At 43.8% G+C, this 16088-nt stretch overlaps 1 long non-coding RNA gene across 1 annotated transcript; it reads right to left on the bottom strand.

Annotated features, from left to right (window-relative positions):
• Positions 1-6489: 6489 nt before the first annotated feature.
• Positions 6490-11788, bottom strand: LOC133710819 (uncharacterized). The gene is made up of 3 exons (XR_009846881.1): positions 7308-11788; positions 7051-7107; positions 6490-6953 (listed from the first exon to the last, which is right to left on the bottom strand). It is a non-coding gene; the product is annotated as an uncharacterized LOC133710819 (long non-coding RNA).
• Positions 11789-16088: the final 4300 nt, after the last annotated feature.

The following is a 16088-nucleotide window of genomic DNA, read 5'->3' as shown; positions in this document are numbered from 1 at the left end:
TATGATAATATTTCTTCTAAATCTGTTATTCTGTTTGTTTATTATTTGTTTTATTGTTTTTGTTTTATTTATTCCATTGTTTGTTTATTAATAGGGTAAAATAGGATGGCATCTTCCCGAGGATCTAATGCTACTCATGAAGTGGATAGATCATTGAGGCGTGGGTCAACCGATGTTGGATGGGAGTTTGCGGTATTGGCGGATCCACACAACTTAGACAAGTTGAAGTGTAAGTTGAGTCCAATAACGAAGGAGTCTTGGATGGATATGGAGAAGAAGAGTTAGAGACTTAGCCATTTAGGCTTGCAATTGTTTTATCACTTTACTCTTTTAACTCTTTATGTATGCTTATTTAGGACTCTCTTAAAATTTGAATATTCTAGGTGCAATTTTATCACTTTAGTCCTTAACTCTATGTATGCTTATTTAGGAATTAGGAATTAGGAGTTAGGACTCTCTTAAAATTTAAATATTCTAAATTTCTAAGTGCAATTTTATTACTCTTTGAGTCTTTGAATATTTTTAAGGGTTTTTGTCTATTTACCCCATTTCTAGGGATTTTTTTCCCACTAACCCCATTGAGTTTTTTTAATTCTCTCTTACCCAATACACTCTAAGGGAGTCTTCCCTAATACCCCATTAAGATTTTTTTTTTGTTTTTAATTTTTTTTTAATACCATTTTACCCCTCACCCCTTATTTACTTAGAGAGAGAGAGAGAGGGAGAGAAAATAGAAGAGAGAGAAACTATAGGAAACTTCGCCGGAGCCCGTCACCGGCCGCCGGAATCCGGTCAACTTTTGCCGCATTCCGGTCACCGGTCGCCGGATTCCGGCCAACTTTCGCCGGAATCCGGTCACCGGCTGCCGCCCACCGGAATTTGCTGAAAATCTCACCGAAAAAGTTTTTTTGCCCCCAATAGACATCTATTGCCCCCCAATAGACGACTATCAGTCATGTATTGCCCCCCAATAGACGCATATTGGGGGGCAATAGAGGTTTATGAAACCTCGCCGGAAGTCTCCAAAGAAGTTGTTGTAGATCTCATATGGGGTCGGAGAGGTTATTACCCCCTGAATAAACCTGTATTGCCCTCCAATAGACGTCTATTGCCCCCCAATAGATGTCTATTGCCCCCTAATACCCATTTATTTCTTAAAATTAGACAAATAAAACTTTGATTAAAGAAAAAAAACGATGAGATTACATCAATTCAAAACGTCTACTGCCCCCCAATAATTTTTTTTTTTTTGTTCTTTCCTTTTGGGCCTTTTGCTCTCCAATATAACTTTTTTTTTTTCTTTTTTCTTTCCTGGGCTCTGGACCCATTGTAGCAATAAATCATACAATTCCAAAACTTTATAAGAACAGTGTTTGCAACATGAAAATGTCCCAATTGACAACAAGTGGAGTTGCAGTAGAGCTCTTCATAATAATTTCCCAGAAAACATAAAAATGATAGAGAAAGATAGTGATTTACCCACAAACCATTTACCCACAGACCATCTCCCTTATCCAAAAGCCATCTCCCAATTTCAAAAAAAAAAAAGATGGCTTCCCTTATCCAAAAGCATCTACGTCGAAGCTCTGTCTTCAGCTTCTTCACTTTCACTTTCATAGCTCACTGTATATACAGTTATACTACAAGTCCACAATCTTGTAAAGCTAAGACCCCAAATCAAAAAGAAAAAAAGAATGAAAGAATCGAGCTCGGAAATCGTCTCCGATTCGACTCACCTTAGTCACCTAGCTTCTCTATCATCATCATCATCCCTTTTACCCCTCCCGAGTTCTGGACTCACCAAACTCGTCGGAGACGCTATCTCTCATGCTCCGCTTCACCGGATACGACTCTCTATTGTCGCGTCTCTCTTACAGCCGCGCGAGAATTCGGAGCCCGACCCGGAAATTTCCAAATAATCAACGAAACCTAATCTGGGAAATTAGATGCGGCGGCAGCAGTGTTTGCGTTGTCGCCGGCAGAGGTCTGAGGGGGGGGGGGTTTGCGTTGTCGCCTGACGGAGGTTGAAGTCAGAAGGAATGAGAGAGAGAATCTGAGAGTGGCAGTGGCTGTAATTTATAATTAAGTTGTATCTAAAAGCGACTTTTTGCACTAAAATGGGGTGAGTGGGAACAAAATTCTCTTGGTGGTGTAAGTGGGCTAATTTTAGTCTATTTTGGTGCTATGGGTCAAGGACCCTATTTTTAATTACATAAATAAAAGCTATAAAAATAAAATTAAAATTAAAAAATACAAAACCGCCTAAGCGCCGCCTGGGCGCTCCTCCCCAGCCCACCGCCCGACTAGCGCCTAGCGATTTTTTGAACCTTGATAAAAGCATTTCATTCATTGCTGAACTAAGGCAGTTGCCAGGTACATAGAGTAAAATGATAAAATAGAACGGAGGTGGTAACAGTGTTCCTGTTGCTATGAAGCTCGGCGATAGAGAGGTGGTGCGCGTGTGGCCTAGGTGCCCTGGCCTCTACTTGGGATAGTAGCGGAGGTGTTGGGCGTTCCATGGGTGTGGGAGGGTTATACCGTCTGTTACCCTGAGGTAGAAGGTAGCGGGTCCAATGGCCTCGATGATCTTGTATGGCCCTTCCCATGTGGCCTTTAGCCCTGTTGAAGTTGGCATCCTTTCTTTCATCATCCAATCTCCGACAGACAGGAGGCGAGGCATTACCCTTGCATTGTAGTATCGGGCGATACGTTGCTTGTTATTGATGTTGCAAAGGTGTGCTCGCTCTCGGCGCTCTTTCAGGAGGTCAGTGATGAGGTTCAGACCCTCCAAATTGGTGGGTGCATCAAAACATGTCATTCTATCGTTCCGGACTTCTTGCTCAACAGGGATCTTTGCCTCAGTGCCGAACGACATGCAGAATGGGGGCTTGCCATTGGCTTCCATTGGAGTTGTTCTGGTCGCCCAGAGGACCTCGGCTAGCTATTCTGCCCACAGTTCCTTGGCGTCGTCCAGCCTTTTCTTTAGGTTTTGCTTGATGATCTTGTTACTGCCTCAACCTGGCCGTTTTTCTGTGGGTGGGCGGGTGAAGCGTATCGGATCTTTGTGTCGTACTGGCCGACAAACTCCCTCAGTGTATCGTTATCAAATTATGCCCCATTATCGGTGATGATCATTTCGGGGATTCTGAACCAGCAGTAGTTGTTTTTCCATAAGAAATTGATGACCTTGGCGACAGTGATGGTGGCTTGGGCCTCGGCTTCTACCCACTTTGTGTTGTAATCCATAGCGACGATGGCAAACTTTAGCTGTCTTGGTGCTGTGGGAAATTTTACGATGAAATGTAGTCCCCACTGACAGTATGCCCAAGGGGCGATGATGATTGTGAGTGACATTGATGGTGCGAGAGTGGAGTTGGCGAACTGATGGTGTACTTACATGAGCATTTGCCAAGCATAATTAGCCATAATGAGCTACGCTCGTGCTACCGCTAGCGGTATCAATAACCACCAAGGGTGTGACCTACGGAAACACAGCAATACAAGCTATCAGTGGAGTCTCGGCTCACCCCCAGATCACCGCTGACGTGCCGCCCCAAGATCAGCTCGCTGAAGCATTAGAAGGTGAATTTCATAGACATCCTAAGGATCATTTTTTATGAAAATTACATGAGCTATTTTGGAATGGAAGACCTTCAAAACATTAGTACAAGTTTTTGCAGTAGAAGATGAAAACTGGGAAACCGAACATGTACGAATTCAGGCCGCATTATCGGCCAAACCACAGTGAACTATACCCTGAAATTTTACCAAGATGATCTACACTTGTGGAGGAACATTTGGAATGAAGAAAGCGAAGGCCAATTTTAAAGTCTTGGTGGAGATTTAATTGAATGAGGAAATTCTACAAAAGTGCGCAAAAGAAAGAAAATGGGTCAATGCCAGATTCTGGCCAAGTTGGAGAGCAAGGACTGGTTGTTGACTAGGCTTAGAGATTTTAGGCGTAACCAAAAATCTAACCAAAACTGAAAATCCCACTCACCTTGGCATCTTCAGCTGATGCAAACGTTACATATCCAAATCCAGAAGATTGGCTAGTTGACTGCTCTTAAAAGTCATAGAAAGTCATAAGTGATACTTAAAAGGTCGCAACATGAGAGTCAAGAATGCAAAAATGCATTAAACTAAGAACAAATCAGAACATTTTGGAATTAATTTATTTCAGATTACATATTTCAATGTAATCCACACAAGTATCTAGTACAATGGCAGAAAAGAAACAAAATTGTTGCACATCCCAATCACTAGACATCTAGTCTTTTTTTTTTTTTTTTTTTTTACACTGCACGGTATGCAACACAAGGAAATATACTAAGAAAATTTGCATGACAAACTGAAAACTACAAAACAACTTAGAAAGCATAAAAGCTTGTTATCAAAAGTAAAAGGGAAAAATTCACCAACGGTGTCTGGACACTTAGGGGACTTTCAGAATGATACCTGAACTTACAAAGTTATCAATGTGATACCTGGACTCATTTTTTCGTATCAACATCGTACCTACGGCTAATTTCCGTAACGGCTCCGTGACGGAAATTGGCCGTAGGTATCACATTGCTACGAAAAAATGAGTCCAGGTATCACATTGATAACTTTGTAAGTTCAGGTATCATTCTGAAAGTCCCTAAGTGTCCAGACACCGTTGGTGAATTTTTCCCAATTTTACACGTGCGATGCACGTGAGTCACTTAATGAAGACAAAATGACCGATTTACCCTCAAATTCTTTCTTTCTTTTCTTTTCTTTTTTTCTTTATTCTTCTTTCTTTCTTCTTCTTCTTTTCTGGTTTCTTCTTCCCCTGATTTGAATCATCAAGATTCAAATCATCTTGCTCGTCCGATTCCTACCGCCGATCGCTTATCAAACACCGTCGCTACGTCTCAATCCACCTTCATGCACCACAGATGTTTCTAGTTCCCCCAACTTCAAATCCTATAGCAAATTGAAATTGTGCATTGAGGCTTCACCACTCACTCCGAGTTCATCCCCGCGCCGTCGCCAATGACTTGACCACAACAACCTCCACCACCGCACAACAACGTCGTCCTCCGCTGCTTCTCGATTGGGTTTGGGGATAAGGACTGCTTCTTCCTCCACCGCTAGCAAAATCGTGGAGGCTCAATGCCACATTCTAAGGGCCACCGACCGGAAGGACAGCCACAGCAAGGTTTGCACCACCAAAGGCCCCAGGGACCGCAGCATCCGGCTCGTCGCCCACACCGCCATTCAATTCTACGATATGCAGGACCGGCTTGGATACGACCAGCCTAGCAAGGTCGTCGATTGGCTAATCAAGAAAGCCAAGGCCGCAATCAACGAGCTTGACTAGCTGCCACCGTGGAACCCAAACTAAATTTATGTTCATACAACATTTTCTCCGACGAGGCCGATATCCGCCGCGCAGGACACGCAGAACGTGAGCCTCAATTTCTCGATGGTGGAGGCTCCGAGTTCTTTGTCTACTAATCGGCGAGGCACAATGGTGGGTAGCAGCGGAGTGGCGAAGCTGGTGAATAAGAACAACTCGAATTTTCTGCAGGTGAGGATGGTGTGGAGGCCGAAGTTGTTAATCTTTGTCTGCCTAAAATTGCCTCTGATCGAAGTTGGGCTAGAGGCCGAAGTTTTCGGCTAAACCGATGAAGTTGCAAGTGAGGATGGTGTGGAGGTGGTGTTGCATGTCGGGAACGAAGGAGAGGATGGAGGGGTGGGATTGGAGCTGTGATTTGAGAGTGGAAGGCTGGCAGAGTCTGAGTTTCTGATCAATGGTGTATAAAAGGGGGTCGGAGGAGAGAACGAGAGTGGTGGTGGTCAAGTCATTGGCGGCGGCGGCGGGGATGAACTCGGAGTGAGCGGTGAAGCCTCAATGCACAATTTCAATTTGCTATAGGATTTGAAGTTGGAGGAACCAGAAACATCTGTGGTGCATGAAGGTGGATTGAGACGCAGCGGCGGTGTTTGATCAGCGATCGGCGGTGGGAATCGGACGAGCAAGATGATTTGAATCTTGATGATTCAAATCAGGGGAAGAAGAAACCAGAAAAGAAGAAGAAGAAAGAAAGAAGAATAAAGAAAAAAAGAAAAGAAAAGAAAGAAAGAATTTGAGGGTAAATCGGTCATTTTGTCTTCATTAAGTGACTCACGTGCATCGCACGTGTAAAATTGGGAAAAATTCACCAACGGTGTCTGGACACTTAGGGACTTTCATAATGATACCTGAACTTACAAAGTTATCAATGTGATACCTGGACTCATTTTTTCGTATCAATGTGATACCTACGGCCAATTTCCGTCACGGAGCCGTTACGGAAATTGGCCGTAGGTATCACATTGATACGAAAAAATGAGTCCAGGTATCACATTGATAACTTTGTAAGTTCAGGTATCATTCTGAAAGTCCCCTAAGTGTCCAGACACTGTTGGTGAATTTTTCCCAAAGTAAAACCGAAAAAGCATCATAGACAATATCTTTTTATCATAATGACTAGAGAAATGTAAAGAGCGTGTCAAAGAGAATTGGCCCAAGAGAACAGAAGGTCCTCTTTCTCTTAGGCCACAAAGCAACGGCAGTAGTAGTAGTAGAAACTATTATTTTATGAAGTAACCGAATTCATCACTCATCAAACTATGTCACCTTAATAGCTCAACCACTCAGAAATTCAACCACCTCTTGTTTTTGTTCTGTACCAATAATTACAGCAACATGAAGTTAAACAAGGAATAAACAACAGGGCAAGCACTCAAAACGAATCAAACAACTTGACAATATGGTAATATTCACAAGTAACACAACTAGTTAATAAGTGGGTGTCCTTATTATCAGAAATGCCACTATGATGCTTCAGCTTGACAACCAAGTTGGTGTCCTATTTCAGTAGGGTTCCCAAAATTATTTTGGTACTCAATTTCAGCTGCAATTTCAATTTCATATGCTTTCCCTAATAATAATCAAAGCCAAAACATATCATTATAAACTGTTATTAGCTGAGCAACTAAACGAAGTTGAGAAGACTGACTCTAGGCAGTTTTAGGAACCTGGTCATAGAGGACCTCGCACATGATATCGCCAAGATTTGTGTGAAGAGTGAAGGACTACCACAATCAAATAACAAAAACAAAAGGGTTAAATTGACGGTTTTGCCAGATTCATTTTGCCTAACAATCCCAAAGAAATTCCAACAATTTTTGAAAATTTATCTTAGTGATTAGAGAGAATAAGACAACCACTGAACAAAATCCCCCAAACTTAAAACCTTAGAAATTTCAATTGAGATTAAAGTAGGGACGTTTACCTTTTGGGAGAGAATTAGCTGTGATGGGGTTCTTCATCATCTATACTAGGCACCGACTCTATCTTCTTAACCCGTTTATAGGGCCAAAAGAGCTCGGGCTTCGGGTTCTTCTGCTCATATATAGAGAGGCCGTCTTGGATTATGTAAGATAAAGAGGACTCGGAGAATTGGAGAAAAGAAGGATTCCAATCTAGGGCTCTCTCCGGTCTGTTTGAAGAGAGAGTGATGGGATGAATTCACTGTCAATCCTATGAGGCGGAGACTGGTTTGGTTGTCGGAGAGAGGAGAGAGGTCCAAGGTTTCAAAATGATGGATTTGGGGTCTAGGGGGAGAAGATGGAGGGAGAGAGGTCTAGGTTTTAGATATGATGGATTTCGACACCGTGTAGAACAGAGAGATATGGTTGAAGTGAGAAGTCACTGATATTGTGGGTTTTGGTTATGGGTCTGTGTCGAGAGAGAGAGAGAGGCGCTGTCAAGAAATTGAGGAGCTGTGGGTATTTTTGTTATTCTTTTGCTTAAGTGTTAGGAAGCCCGACTATATCAATTTTGACAAAGGCTCACACATCAGAATTTTATAAAAATGTGGTATGAATGCAGCCATTTTAAATTTGAGATTTGTCTCCTATCAATTTGACTTCCCTCGTTGGGGAGATAAAGCAAAATAGTGGTGGGAAATCTCCCTCCTTCAGCCAAATATATTGATCAGACCACAATTTTGTTATTTTTCATTGTATGATTAATACATGTTGGGGGGGAATTTGGGGTTTGGCACCACTTACATGGTGGGAAACTTGCTGCTCAATTTTTTAAGCGTCACACAACTGTTTTGTCCTTAAATGCCTTCTGAACTAATAAATTTTGTAAAAACGACATCCGAAAAAATAAAAATCAATCAGATGACAGAAAAGTATGATGCGTCGTGTGAGAGGCATCGTCTGATTCAATTTTTATTGTAGTGATAGTTCTTTTGTTAAAATCAATTTTGATGGAAGTAGAGATTCAGCTGCTAGATGTTTCGTTATTAGAGACCATAATGGAAGACCAATCATTACTGCAACCAAGTTTGTTGGCAACTCTACTATCCCTATTGCACAAGCTACTGCACTTAGGGATAGCCTGATTGCGGCCAAAGACAAAGGTTTCACAAGTGTTGAAGTTGAAGGAGACTCGAAACTGGTTATTGATGCAATTAATGGTGAGGTGATTCCACCTTAGAGGCTGCTCAAATTGACTGAAGATGTTAGAACCATTTCAACTTCCTTTTCTCAAATTTTCTTTAAGCTCCATAGGGAAGCAAACTTTGTAGCTGTTGCCATTACAAACTTAAGACATGACGCTGCTTCTCCAATGTCTTGGAGTGATAGGATTCCGAGTGAGGCTTCTAGAGCCCTAATATTTGATGTTGTAAACATTGGTTGCCCAAGAGACTTATTTTTTTAAGTATTTTTTTCTTTTCCATAAAAGAAAATGTAGCTTTTCTTTTCTTTGTATCATGGGCAAGAACTTTCTAGAAAGTTCTTGCTAGTTTGTGTTAGTATGTATGGTTCCATGATTCCATGGCTGCATTTTTGTTCTTCATTCATGGTTGTAGCTTTTCTTTCCTTTGTATCATAGGCAGGAATTGTACTTACATGAGCATTTTCCAAGCACAATTAGCTATAATGAGCCATGCTCATACTACCGCCAGCGGTACCAACAACCATTAAGGTTGTGACCTACGAAAACACAGTCAAACATGCTATCACCTGAGCTCCGGCTCACCCCCAGATCACCGCAGACGCGCTGCCACGCGCCGCGCCAAGATCACCTCGCTGAAGCATCAGAAGCTAGGAACTAAAGCATATCAGTCCCACATCAAAAACAAGGGAGAGGTCAGCCTCTTCCACACCTATAAAAGGTCCACTCCTCTCTCCTTATTAATTACGCATTTACTACTTACCTAACGTTATTCTGTCAACATAAATACATTGACTAACTTAGGCATCGGAGAAGAGAAGACCGCCAACCGCGGTCTCCCTCTGACGCCCTTTGTATTTCATTTCACAGGTAGCGGAAGCCATAAGAACATCATAAGTAGCGGTCCGTCCATCGGACCAGTGTTAACCAAGATTTGGCTACCGCTGAATCTTAGACATTAACATTGGCGCCGTCTGTAAAAATCCTTAAGCAAAAGGCCATCCCTCCACAGCAATTACCATGACTAATCGTAGCGAGGGAAACGCTGAAGAGTGAGCGGACCAGTCCGCCAATCCCCAACCAACCAACCCAACGACTAACATTAACCCGACGGCCAACGTTAACCGCGCACTATTCAACACTCTGATCAACCCTAGCGTAGAGCCCCAGGATACCCCTCAGAACTAGCAAACCGAGACTACAACGGAAGCTCGTCCAGGCGGCAGCCATCGCTCACCAGTGCAGGACCTCGCCACTATGTATGAGCTGGCACTAGCGGACCTCCACAAGGCATACAGGAAGCGCGAGCAGGAGCGCAGGGAGAAGGCCGAAACCTAAAAGCAAGTGGTCACGCTAATGTTAAGGTTCGACGAACTAAAAAAAGAGCTGGAGGCAAACGCTAACCCAGCACAGAGCGAGCAATCCCATAGTATTAGTACCAAATGTAGTCGACCCAACGCCGGAGGATTGATCCCCGCACCAATCATACAGATGCAGATACCGCTAAACCAGTTCGAGCTATTGGGAATGGGTCCACCACCCTCACCACGATTGATGATAGAACAATAAGTGGAATCACAACCGCGCACCAACCGCTCTGCAACCAGAGCTAGAACTGAGGGCAATCCGCCTGCCCCCAGGCGGAAGCTGGCACAGCGAAACCTCCAAGTCGGGCCAGCTGGCAACGCAACTACCTTAATTTTGGAAAGGATACAGCAATTGGAGCAAAGGCTAGTCCGGGCTGAGGTAGGTGTCCCAACACCAATTCAAAATCAGCTCTTTGTGTCCAGGCCAGGGCCATTCACCGCCAAAATCCTGCAGGCCGTCAGACCAGCACATGCAAAGACGCCAAAGATGCCACAATACAGCGACCTGACTGACCCCTTCGTCCATATGGACACCTTCAAGAAGGTCACCAACAATAAGGGATTCGATGACGCCACCCTCTGCCACTTGTTCAATGAGACATTGGATAGTGAGGCGATGAGCTGGTTCTTCGAATGTCCGCCAGGATCCATAGACTCATTCCATGCACTATCAAACGCCTTCTTATCACGATTTATCCTATTGGCCGCCAGACATCATAACACAAGCCAGCTATTCAACGTCAAGCAGGGCGCAAAGGAAACACTAAAGGCAATCGTCACTAGGTGGAGAGCAGCGGCATCCCGGTGCCGCGACCTTTACAAAACAATGGCGTTGGCAGCCTTTAAGCAAGGGCTTTTCAATGGACCATTTCTTTATCATCTCAACTACAATCATCCTAATGCCGCATATGACCACATCATGAGCGAGGCCGTCCTTCACGCACAGGCAGAATTCATTACATATGGAGAAACCCCACCACCTCCGCCAACGCCAACAAAGCCCAGCCAACCTTCTTCCAGCCAGCAGGATACCGCTAACAAAATCTCTGCTACGCCGCCAACTAACAAGAAGAGAGTGTGGCAACAAGGCAATTACTAGAGCAAGCGGCAAAAGGATCAGCACTACCACAAGGGCAACCGCTCGTCTCAAGGGGATAATCGTAATAAACAGACGGAGTCCTCCTAGCGGTACGCAGTGTTCACGGTACTCAAGTGATTACACGCATTTTTATGCGTATAATTATATCTAAAACACTAGAAATTAGTTAGTCCTCAAGTTAATTATAATGTAATTAATCTATTTTTATTTATTTTGTAGCAAATAAGCGGAGTCGCTGAAATTGAAAGCAAAGTGTGCAAAATCATTATAGCAAAGGTGGAGTTTTCAACAAAGATCGATGCAGTCAACTCCCTTGGTCAAAACATCCTTAATTAACCATTAGTCTTAATTAACCAATGGTTAATTAAGGTTAATTATGGGCTGCACGTTAGCTGCATGTTAGCTTAATTGAAAGAGTCCAAAACCCATGATTTGGTGACACATGGCAGCAAAACAATTAAACATTAGGGTTTAATTATGCAAGGAGGAGCAGGTGCATTTCTTTGTTTCTTTTACTGCCAAAACACATGCAGACCACGTGCCCCTTATCCCATCAGCCCCATCCTTTCCTCCTTCTGACGAAAGCAGCAGCCCCATCATGTGCTCTTCTCTCCAGTCAATCTTAGCCGCAAGACACCATATTTCTCCCTTTAATCACAGCCATCCATTCATCATCCACTTCTTCCTTGGCAAACAGGCACACACTGAGACCACATATATATTCATAACCTCACCCATTAATTGAAGGATCCGTTTAGGAACAGCCGCACCAAAAAAAAACCACAAAACAGAGGCAGCCCCTTTGGGCTGCTCTCTTTCCCACAGAGATGTTCCCCTGGTCAGCAGCTGACCAGAGATTTTATGGTCAATCACCGTCCGATTTCAATCGGACGGTTGACAACTCTCTAACTTTTTAAAAGATGAAAGCTGTCAACCGTCCGATTGAAATCGGACGGTGATTGACCATGAAATCCCTGGTCAGCTGACTCCTCTTTCCCATCCTCTTCTCCTCCATTTTCCATATTTTCTCTAGTTTTATTTTAGGGATTTGAAGGATTTACTCACCCAAAGCTTCAAAAATTCATGAAAGACTTCTCCTCTACAAGATTCAAGACTTGGGTAATTGTGGGAGTTGTAAATCAAGACTAGTCATGCTAGCTTTTTAGCTATTTGTGACTATTCTTGTTTTCTCCTACACTTCTCTTCTCTTTTGTATTTGAATTTTGTAATTTTGATGTCTATGATTATGGGTTGTGAGTAATTTCCTTGTTGGGGTTAGGGTTGTGTCCCTAACCCAAATTTTGTGTAAAAGATGTTTAATTTAATGTAATGATGCAATTTTCATATGATGGATGCTTATATCTATTTTTGTTGGGTTGAAATGCATGTCTAAGAGCCTAGTCAACTCTAGGGTGTGTATTTTGAGCATGTCTAGGACGGAGTTAGAGGCTTGACCCCCTCTAATTTCTAAGCTAGAAACCTTCAATTTCGTATTCGAGGGGTTATAAGCATGGTGATTTACACCCGTTGCGTGATTGCGCGGGCGGGTCGCTTAGTAGTCTAATTCCTCGATCTCTACGCCTCTTGATGTGAATTAGGGACCCTTGAACCGGCTCTAATTTATATCAAGTGATTTTTTACGACCCTTGAACCGGAGTAGGAATACCATGAAAGGGAATTTTGGTCCTTGAGCCTTGAACCGCCTTGGATACGACTACCGCCATAGTAGAAAATTTGCATCTATATTAGATTAGCTTCCGACACATGAAATTTGGTAAAGGAACCTCCCTAACACCCGACATTCCCATTTATTTGGTTACACTTTTATTAATTTCTTTGCATTTTTATTAGTTGCTTTACATTTGATTACATTTTGTTAATCTAAAATCATCTCTCAAAATATTGAATTTCGACTCATTGTAAATAGTCATCACTAGGCTTTTAGTTTTTATTAGGCTTTGGTGAAAACCAAAGCCGAGCATTGCTAAGGCTTGGTGCCTTAGATTAACACTTTTTATTTATTTTCTTTTTCTTTTATTTGTTTGCTAAGTGTCTTTATTTCCGATTACCCAAGGATTGTGGGTTAGCCACTAATCCCCGTGGTACGATAAACTTTGGGCATAATATTTCCCTATCTTGACAATGATACGTACGCTTGCGTAAATGTGTATCCAAGTCATCAAGGCCTCATATGAAGAAATATACAATCAATGCAAGGATCAAATCCCACCACCACCACAAAGGAAGTAGTGCAAATACCACGAGGACAGCGGTCACAACACCAACAACTGCAACGCTCTCAAAACGGCAATTGTGACTTTGTATCGTGACGGCAAGTTGGAACAGTTCAAGGCACGTCAGCCGATACTAGTGGTCGCCAACATCAAGCCCATGCACTGCATTAACACCATCGACGGCGGTGCTCCCATCACTAACATGTCTCATAGGGCAAGGAAGCGTTATGCATGCGCTAACCACCCTAAAGAAGTTTGCAACATCCGCTATGAGAGATTCGTTAAACTACCAAAATCTGGGTGGGAACCCATTACCTTCTCTGTGGAAGAGGAGCGCGAAGTGCACCTCCCCCACGACGATCCATACTTGATTGACGCCATGCTCAATAAATGGTCAGCGGGAAGAGTCCTTGTTGACAGCGGATTAGCTGTCAATGTCATCTTTAATAACTGCTACAACTAACTCCAGCGGAACAGAAAATTACTTCAAGATCACGAGCACCTGCTTAGCTTCTCCGGCGACGTCACACAACCACTAGGTTCTGACTACATGCACCTAGCTATCGGCGCTAGCCCATGCACAGCGAAGATACATACAGAGTTCATCGTTGTCAACTGCTTCAATTCATATAATGCCATCATCGGTCGACCAGCGCTCAACAAGCTAAAGTGCATCATTGCCGGGTATATGCTTCTCATGAAGTTCCTCACACTCAATGGCACGGGCTGTGTAAAAGGAAGCCAACAACTTGTGCGAGAATGTTACTTGACAACCATAGCACTGTCAACACGCAGCCATGAGATCCTAACAGTGGGAAACCACACTTCGATGACAGATGCAATTGAGGACCCTAGAGATGACGAACAGAAGTATGTGAAAAAGGAAACTGTTAATCTGGAGACATCCTTGCAAGTTATCAGCATCTCTGACGAACACCCTGAGAGGACGGTCAGCATTGGCGCTCAACTAGCCCCATAGATAGCAGCGGAACTCACCCAGTTTCTACGGGATAACGCCGCCGTCTTTGGATGGTCCTATGCTAACATGTCAGGCATCTCCCCTAAGATTATCACACACAAGCTGAGCATTAAACCATCATTCTATCCAATAAAGCAAAAGAGAAGGGCCTTTGACGAGGAAATATATTGCGCGATAAGGGAGGTGGTCATAAAGCTACAGGGCATCAGATTCATCGGCCAGGTCAATTATCCCCAATAGATTTCCAACTTGGTCATGGGTGTTGGTCATGGTGAAGAAACCTAATGGAATATGGCGGATGTATGTAGACTTCAAGGGTCTTAACAAGGCATTCCCAAAGGATAGTTTCCCGCTACCCCGCATTGATCAGCTGGTCGATGCAACAGCGAGGCATGAGCTGCTCAGCATGATGGACGCCTTCTCCGGATATAATCAAATCAAGATGCACCCTAGCGACCAGGAATGCACCACCTTCACAACCGACAAAGGCCTATACTGTTACAATGTCATGCCTTTCGGATTGAAGAACGTCGGGGCAACATACCAGCGGTTAATGAACGCTATGTTCGCCGAGCATCTCAGAAAAATAATAGAAGTCTACGTGGATGACATGCTAGTCAAGAGCATCAAGGCCAGCGAACACGTGGCAAACCTCCACATCATATTTGCCATCCTCTTGGCCTATGGTATGCGCCTTAACCCAGAAAAATATTTTTTTGGCGTCACCTCTAGCAAATTTCTAGGTTACATCGTCAGCGAACGAGGCATAGAGGCTAACCGACGAGAAAGGCATAGGTGCAAGCCATCCTCAACATGAAGTCCCCAGTGTGGAAGGTGCACGTTCAAAGCCTCCAAGGGAAGCTAACCGTCCTTTCTTGATTCATTTCTAAACTCACCGACATATGCCTTCCATTCTTCAAGGCAATGAAGAGGACCCACAAGAAGGAAATTGACTGGACCCCAAACTATGAGTCGGCATTTCAAAATTTGAAGGAATATTTAGCAACAATCCCACTTCTCTCCATTCCTGTATAGGGTGAGATACTCTACATATATCTAGCGGTATCTCCATCAGTGGTCAACTGTGCAATTGTACGAAGAGAGGGACAGGACGAGCTCCAGATGTTCTACGCCAGCAAAGGCATAAACGACCCTGAAACCAGATATACACCCCTGGAACAGCTAGCCCTCGCACTCATTGTGGCCGCTAGGCGTCTCCGCCAATACTTCCAAGCCCACACAATCCACGTCTTGACAAATCAACCGCTGAAGTAGGTTATGCAGAACCCTGAGCACTCGGGATGCCTCAGCAAATGGGCTATCGAGCTCAGTGAGTTCAATATTGAGTACAAACCACGTACCGCCATGAAGGGCCAGGCAGTAGCGGACTTCATTGCTAAGCTCACTGAGCGTCTAGACGAACCCAGCCCCAAGGCGGAAGACGGCAACACAGTAATGATAACCACTGAAGAACCCACACTCAAACAACAGTCAGACTGGAACCTACATGTGGACGGCTTTGCCTGGACCAAGGCCTGCGGCTCCGGAGTTATCTTAACAGGGCCCGGTGAATTGAACCTGGAGTATGCATTGAAGTTCAATTTCACAGCCTCAAACGACATGGCGTGGCGGAGTATGAAGCACTCATCGTAGGCTTGCTCCTCACCATCGACTCAGGCGCTAACAGCGTCAACATATTCATCGACTCCCAACTAGTCGCCAATCAGGTCAACGACAATTTCCAAGCCAAACACAAGCAGCTAGCGGCATACTTGGGATACGTCAAGACTCTCCTCAGGAAATTCAAATTCCACAACATCACACAAATCTCTAAGGAAAAGAACACCAAGGCAGACTCCCTGGCAAGGTTAGCAACCGCTCAACCACACCAAAGTCCGGCAGACACAAGGGTGGAATGCCTTGG

The sequence above is a fragment of the Rosa rugosa genome, chromosome 5 (genome assembly GCF_958449725.1).
Source record: "Rosa rugosa chromosome 5, drRosRugo1.1, whole genome shotgun sequence".
NCBI lineage: Eukaryota > Viridiplantae > Streptophyta > Magnoliopsida > Rosales > Rosaceae > Rosa > Rosa rugosa.
The sequence above is the reverse complement of the archived record's forward strand: the minus strand, read 5'-3'. Positions and strand labels throughout refer to the sequence as shown.